General features: G+C 38.3%; 1 long non-coding RNA gene across 1 annotated transcript in view; it reads left to right on the top strand.

Annotated features, from left to right (window-relative positions):
• Positions 1 to 988: 988 nt before the first annotated feature.
• Positions 989 to 8,179, top strand: part of LOC105881130 (uncharacterized) — a 179,388-nt gene continuing 172,197 nt past the window's right edge. Inside the window, exon 1 of the long non-coding RNA XR_012922457.1 lies at positions 989 to 1,053. This is a non-coding gene — a long non-coding RNA (uncharacterized LOC105881130). The remainder of the gene's footprint in view (positions 1,054 to 8,179) is intronic.

The following is an 8,179-nucleotide window of genomic DNA, read 5'->3' as shown; positions in this document are numbered from 1 at the left end:
TTGAGTTCCAAGTTATCAATATTTTTTCTTTCATGGGTTGTGCATTTGGTGTTATATCTAAGAAATCTTTGCCTAACTTAGCACCACAAAGATTCTCTAATAGAAGTTTTATAATTTTAGGTGTTACATTTAGATATATGTTTCATTTTGAGTTAGTTTTCACGTATGATTCAAAGTATGAATCAAAGTTTATATTTTTACATGTGAATATACAACTGTTGCAGTACCATTTGTGGAAAAGTCTGTCATTGCTCCCCGATTTACTTTTGTGCTTTTGTTAAAAATCAGTGATTCATATGTGTGGATCTATTTATGTGCTATTTTGTTCCAGTGATCCATTTGTCTATCTTTATGCCAATACCACATTGTATTGATAACTGTAGCTTTATAATACGTCTTAACATCAAGGATTGTAAGTCCTCCAATGTTGTTCTTTATTCCAGATCTTTTGCATTTCCAAATGAATTTTAGAATTAGATTCTCAATTTCTATAGGAAAGTTTGCTTTTGGCTATTATAAAAAATTGGACTTTGCTTGGGGTTGCATTGAATTAGTTTGGAGAGAATTGATATCTTAACAAAATTCAGTCTTCTGAGGTTGCTCACAAATTTACCTTATTAGACACAATAAGAGTGAACACCACTGCTAAACCCTCTGTGCTGTGAAACTCCCACTCTGACCTCGGTCGGTGGCATGTCGCATCTGACGTTCAGACTGAGCATGATGTCAGTGTCAAATCATATAATAAATTCAACACAAGCTTAATTCCTTGCCTTCTAAAAAATAAAAATAAATAAATAATCAAGTTCTAATATTTTCTTCCCATACCCCAATGATCATTTGTTCCCTACTTAGGAGACCACTGATAAAATGCCTTTCTATCTTGAAGATGCTATAGTAGACGTAAACATATCATCTCCTGCTCATGATCAAAATTGTATTGCATTCTGTGATTACTGCTTTTGGTTTCCAGGGTGGCAGCCCCTGTGTCTTACCTCATACCTTCCATGACTTGGGAGAGAGAAGACATCATAGACAACATCCAGCTGCCTAGTAAGTAGAGCTTGACAGTGTTAGAAACAAGACACAGCTATCATTTTAGCCCTACTGCTCTGATTGTTTCTTGTTGGTGATAACTGTGGGAAGACATGGCAATGCATATAAACAGGAGAAATTTAGTCATAATTTATGCTTCTTTAGAAAATGCCAGCAGCAAAAATCATTTCCAAAGCACTCAGACCACCTATGAGTAATCACAGGATGATCACGTTTACCCTTGTGAAGAGGTAATCAAGCATGTTAAAGACATTCCCCCTTAATTTTGAGCATTTTAAAGTAATATGACGCCATGAGTCAGATTTTCCTAGTGCAGGTGGCCGCAGTGTTTCCAAATTTATGGTATTTTGGAGCCTACACATTTCTCCCGATGGGTGTTGATGGCCTATATGAAGTGGAATTAGCAAAATGAGGCCTTGGGCTGCTAGGCAGTTCTTATGCTCATCCCTGGCTGGATCTCTTTCTGGATTGCCATGGCGACTGTTCCAAACCTTTACATTCATTAACATCCAATAAATATTGACTGCAGCCTTCTCTGTGGAAGAAACTGTACTCCTACCTTCTAACCATGCTTTCTTCGTTTTTAGCAGATAAATTTTCAACTAAACTTCCTCCCTTTACTTCTCCCATCCAAGTACTAACCAGGCCCGACCCTGCTTAGCTTCCGAGATCAGACGAGATCGGGTGCGTTCAGGGTGGTATGGCCGTAGACCCTTTACTTCTAAATGTGTTCATTTCCTCACCTCTTTTTATTTCTGTCCTTCCTATCTCTCAGGAAGAGGCATCCTTTCCAAATTTATCCTCACTCTCTATTGTCATTCCTGCTGATCTTCCTGTGTCACTAGGAACTCTGTTTAGATATTTGGCTTCCTTTTATTTTTATCTCTTTAACTGGATCCATCTTTCCAGAATGCAAGTCTGCTAATATCTTCCTAATATCTTTCTCCCCATCCCTACACACTCAAACCCTTCAGTGGCCACTCATGCTCATAGGATGAAGAAAAGGACTAAGAAAAGGACTCTTCCATGTGGCCCCCAAAGCCGCAGTCTGGCTTCTTCCTGACCCTCCATTCTTCCCTTGTACTCACTGCTCCTTGCTCTGCTCTAGGCATATAGGATTTTCAGTTCCTCAAGCACATCTTGGGCTTTCTCCTACCATAGGGCCTTGCATAAGCTCTCTTTTCTTTACTTAGGTCCCACTCATTTTTGCCATCTTAGCTCAGGCATCATTTCCATAAACAAACCTTCCCTGACAAGGTCCAATTCTTCTGTTATAGACTCCCATTGCTTGGCATGTGTCTTTTCCTTAGACTTTGTCATAAGTGCCATTTTCCTTCTAGTTTGTGTGATTATTTGATTAATGTCTGTCTCCTTTACTAAGCCATAAACTCCATGGAGGCAGGGATGGAGTGGTCATTTTCATATTGTGGTGGCCATTTAATACCAGAGGCTGGTCTAATGTCTGATACATCAGGGATGCTCAGAAAATAATTGTAGGATGAAGAGAAGCTGCAGGTCTTGTCTCAGAGGTTACCAATGACCTTCAAATTGTCACTTTTAACACCTCCCCTTTCCCTAATTTTATCCTGTCTGAACGGTGCCATATTTGACACTGCTAACATAACATGTCCTTGAAATTCCTTGTTCTTTTCTTTGTACCTTAACTCAGTTTTTTCTCTTATTTCTCTTCTTTATTCCTTCTTTGTCTCTTTTACTATCTTTTTTTCTTTCTTTTTATCACTTCATTGTAGATAATAAAATAAATATTCATGAGATGAATGAATGAAATGCTGGTTTTCCTGAGGGTTCTGTCACTGACCGTTTTTCTCTTTTTCATCTGTGTTCTTTTTCTGGGTGATCTTATCCCATACTGTGGCTTCTCCATCATCCACATACTACTGTTCCAGACAGACCTGTATTTTCAACTGATTATCTTCATGAAGTTGTCCTCTAGTAACTTAAATTCAATTCAACTCAAACCAAAGTGGTTATTTTCCTTAAATGTTTTCCTTCTCCTTTATCCTACTCTTAGTAAAATTTACCACTACCCAATTTGGATGGCCCAAGCCCAAGACCTAAGATGACCTTTCTTTCTTTTCCACTAATACCAAAATCTGTTGATACAAGTGAGATGTCCCTTTTGAAAATCCCCACTTAAATGTCCCTAACCACTATTGCGGAGTTCTGTAGTTCTCAAACTTTTTTTTTTTTTTTAGAAGGAGATCCCTTTTAAAAGATGAACTCCTATGTAGAGAATTATCTCAGAAAGTGGATGAAGGGGAGCTGCTGTAGTTGAAGGTGGGGGAAGGGATCTGAACGCACACCTTGCTCAATGAGGTGCCCCAGAAGATGCTGTGGTTTGAAAACCAGCCTATGTGACTGCAACAGCCTTTAAAAAACTGCTTTAAAATTTTTTTCCATAGGTAAAACACAGAAATAATACTTACCCAAGAGAGTTATTGTGACAATTAAATTAAGTAGAAGGTCCTTGGCATGTGATACACACTCAGTAAGTGACACTTATGACTTATGTCTTATAATCTTTCTTCAAACCAGCTTCCTATTTAGACTTTGCTATTTCTGTTATGCATATCCAGTTATCATCCAGTCTGGACATTTCTTAGTATTGACTCTTTTCAATTCCACCCTCTCTTAGCCCAGACTCTCATGGCCTCATTGCATGATGACCAAACTACTTCCTATTTGACGATAATTTCTCTCATTAATTTCCCTATCATTCCACTGAGCATATCATTCCATGGAGTATGTTTGACCTCAGAGTCAAATATACTCCTAGGCTCTCCACCAACCACAGTACAAACTCAGATGCCTTAGCTTGGTGACTGCCATGCTCTGTGACTGATCCCTACTTTTATCCCAGCATTTTCTTCTTTTGTTCCCTCATATAGACCCTCTGCTGAAGTCAAACCAGGGTTGTCATTGCTCCCTGAACACACCAGACGCATTCCTGTTGCCACTCTGGGTGTTTTCCTCATTTACAGTGGGAGAGGCACTCCGCGTCTCTAAGTCCTAGGCATCACTTAAGGCCTATTTTCAAGTTCAGTAAGTCTCACTGGCTCCTGGAAGCCTCTGACTGGGTTCACTTTAGTCTGTTTGAAGCTTTCTTAGCTGCACTATGAACTCCAAGCAGTTCGTTCATTCACTTAATAGATACTTATGAAATACCTAATGTGGGCTAGGCATTGTAATAGGTGCTGGGAATGTAACAGTGATTGGGATAAATATGGCCTCTGCTCTCAAGGATGCTATTTGTATGTAACGGGGATGGAAAATTAAAAAAAAGAAACAATTTTAACACAGTGAAGAACGTGGCATGGTGGGGAGCAAGGAGCTGTGGGCTATGTAGGAGAGGACCTAATATAGTGCAGGCCAGGTTTGGGGTACACCAAGGATGGCTTCCAACAGCAAGAGACGGTTAGGCTGGGACCTAAAGGATGAGTTAGAGGTAAGCAGGTGAAGAGAAGGAAAGACTGTTTTAGTCACTATTGGTTGTCCCAAGGCAGGTCAGTTTCTGGAAAGCAGGGGGGCAGGAAGGTGGAGTGGTATTCATGCCAGATTCATCTTCAGCTTAAAGAGAACCAGGGAAACTTGGAGAATCTAGTTCAGGATATAATGCTTTCTCCATCCTTTTCTTGCCCCTTCCTGCCTCATACCCGTTCCTGTCTTGGCTTTGGTCCTCTTCGGGATTCATTCCCCACTTCTAAGCTTGAAGCCAATAATTTGACTTGAAGCAGATGACTTTCAGCAAGCCACTGGGAGCCTGCCCCTTCCCCATCTCCGTGTGACAACCCCAAATAATGCAGAGCCATGCAAACCTTGAAACCACCTAAGCCCCACCGGGAGAACTCACAACTTAAAAAAAAAAATCTTCCTCAAACAGAGGAATTTTGTGGGTTTGTTTGATGTTTTATGTTGCTATTTTCAGGACATAACTTTTCTCTTTTCCTCTCAAGGCCAGGCTCTAGGCGGTTATCCAAGAGAGGAGAGGTCCGGAGACCTCGGCCTGTCCCAGGGCACACATCAAGGCAGAGATGAAAATATAGGTGAATGGCCTGGGATGTCTTCATGAACACTGCTCAGATGACTTGGCTAGCATCTTTCTCTTACATCAGAACTCAATGGTTTTAACAACACAGTTTGATAAAAACATTTTCTTTAGCAGTCATGTTACAGTTATTAAGATGTAACCTTGGGAACTCTATACATGATTTAATTCCTCTTTGAACTAATTTCTCCTGGTTTTATAGACATATTATGGGGTTCTTTCCAGGCACAAAAGGAGTTTTAAGAATAATAGTCATATGGATTCTCTGCTTAGCAGAATTCTCTACTTTTTAAGTATCCTTACCTGGAGGTTAGTATTAGACACAAAGTGAAGTAAAAATTAATTTGAGACTGAGTCACTTTCTAGTTTTAAAATGGAGATAATCATGCAGGTTTGGAAGTTCTTATCTGAAACTTTAGTGGCCAGATAGAATTAAGAATTCAAAATGTTTGTGATACTAGAGAGATAATATAGTGTCTGTGTGACATGATATTACAGGCAGGGTCTGGGACATAATCAAGCATAATATTTCTGATGTGGATCATCTGAATATCCACACTACATGGGATAACCTCACATTAGTTCACCAAATGAATTTTGGTGCCAAAAACTTAAGGAAAAAACTTGGTTTTCAGAGCATTTTGGAATTTGGAATTGCTGATAAGTAAATAAAGTAATTTCTGTATTGGAAGTTCAATATTCTACACTTTAAAATCTATATTTCCTTTAATACAAATTGCAGGAGTTTCTCTTTCCAAATGACCTATTGAACACAGTCCTTTGTGTCTCTATTACCTGCTTTGAGAATCTTCTCTAAAGTTAGTTGTTCAGTTGACTGTGTTGGTCTGGTGGGCATCTCAGATGTATTTGTCTAGAAACTATGCTACTTGGAGGCATGGAAAAAATAAAGTACTTGGAATACTCAGAACTCCTGGATTTGCATTTCATTTCTGCTTCTTTATTATCATGGTGATGATGGTGCACAATTCATTGAACTTGTCTGAGCCTTAATTTCTCAACTTCAACATGGAGATTAATAATAATTGCCTTTGCTACTTCTCAGACATGGTGTAAAGTAAAATGAGAAGAAGTTGGTGCAAATAAGAGGATACACTGGAATTAACATTTCAGGAAAGGGAATTGTCTAAATTCAAGGTCTATGCACACTTAAGGGAGTATCTATTGATAAATATTTGTTTCCATAGCTTTATTCCTGTTCAGATCTGGATAGGGACCATTTTTTGAGTGTCTATTGCATCAGAAACCACAGGCGGCATCCTTGTTCAATCTCAACACCACCCCTTTTTTGAGGTGGCTGCTATCATTCTCCATTTGAGAGATGATAAAGATTTGGCCAAGGTCATGCTACTAGTTAGTGCCTGAGTCAGATTGAAAACCAGATTTGTTTGATAATAAAGTCAGCACTACTAATTGCAAAGACTATTTTGCAATAGTGAATGTTTTGTGGTTATTATTTTGTGTTCTGCTAATTGAGAACAAGATGGAATTCATAGAAAATTAGATAGTTCATTTCTCTTGAATGTAAATACCAGACGGTATCAATAAATCACATATTTTGGACGCTCAGGGGAAATTAGTTATTATTTAATGCTTTGGAAAATCTTTATTCATACCCCTTTGCGGTAGAATTTATTCTCACCATACAATCTTTATAAACAAACAAAATGTTTTACCAGTTTAAAAAACATTTACCAATCCATTCTTCCCTCATAAGGCTCAGAGACAGTAAAACAGCATCATTTTTCTTTACTGTCCTCTTGGCCTAATTGTTTGCTTGCCCTGAATGAGCTGTTAAATTGAGAAACCCAGGCAGGCTTCTCACGGCATTCTTTCTTGTGTCCAGTAGGTGGTCTAGTCCAGATGCTCCTTTAACCATCCGTAATTGGTTGGACTGAGACTCTGGGTGTCCTCACCCAGGGTTCAGGAAACCTCGGGGAGAGGATGGGTTGTGAATGGGAGATGGACTAGTAAGCACGGTGGAGTTTATTTGAGTATCTGTCAGTGTCTGTCTGAATTTCTTTCTCATTTAATATCAGAGCATGACTTGATGGCTGGGAGAAACTCACAGCTCAGGGGATTTTAGAAGGCCTAGGCCATGAAGCTGTTCCATGACCCTTCACTTTGCTAACTGGGGTTTCATTCTGGAGAGTAAGATTATCTTTATGGGTTCAGACACCTTCAGACTATATCCAGCCAGTTGTTAATTTGTCTGAGTGTCAGTGACTTTAATTAGGTAACATATCTAGGAGGAATTAGTTTCACTGAAAAATACTTTAAGTGAGAATGGCTTTGAGGACAAGAAAAGAGAAATTGGATTCTAGTTTTTATTTGGTTTTCTTCTGGGTGCCAGATGTGGGGGACGGGGAGGTAGAATGTAAGATAATAAGAGCTTTATTGGCAAATATTGTATTCTTTTAGATCTCCCCATGACCTTAGATTTTCTTAATATCTTTTTCCTTTATATTTAACTTTAATAATTATTGAACATCTTATATGTACCCAGGAATACTATGCCCTGGGTCATACTCTAGTGATCAAACATGTACATAGTCCTTGCTCTCGTGGAACTCATAGTCTAGTGGGGGAGATGGATGATAATCAAATGACTACAGAAAACACTGTAAAATTGTAACTGAAGGAGAGGTTTATGGTGCTGTGAGAGTTGAGGCTGTTAGAAAAGACTTTTCTTTTTGTGTGATAGCTTCATCAGTAGTGGGGTTGTTTTATTCCATTTTCTTGTGAGTACCAGGAGTCTTAGTTCCTATTATAAGGTATTAAAAGAAATGTCCTAGTAAGATTAATCATGTAGGTTGTACATAAATTGCTAGATTACATTGATTTTTAAACAAATATATTTATTATATATACAAATACATATAAATACATATCTATCTATATGTGTGTGTCTGTATACATATGTGCATGATTATAAAAGCAATGTAAAGTGATTGTGGAGAATTTGAAATATCATAAAAAGTACAAAGAAAAAAACTAAAATTCCCCAGAAATAATTAATGTTAATTTTTTGATATATAT

This window comes from Microcebus murinus, chromosome 13 (genome assembly GCF_040939455.1).
Source record: "Microcebus murinus isolate Inina chromosome 13, M.murinus_Inina_mat1.0, whole genome shotgun sequence".
Classification (NCBI taxonomy): Eukaryota; Metazoa; Chordata; class Mammalia; order Primates; family Cheirogaleidae; genus Microcebus; species Microcebus murinus.
This window is presented reverse-complemented; position numbering and strand designations above follow the sequence as displayed.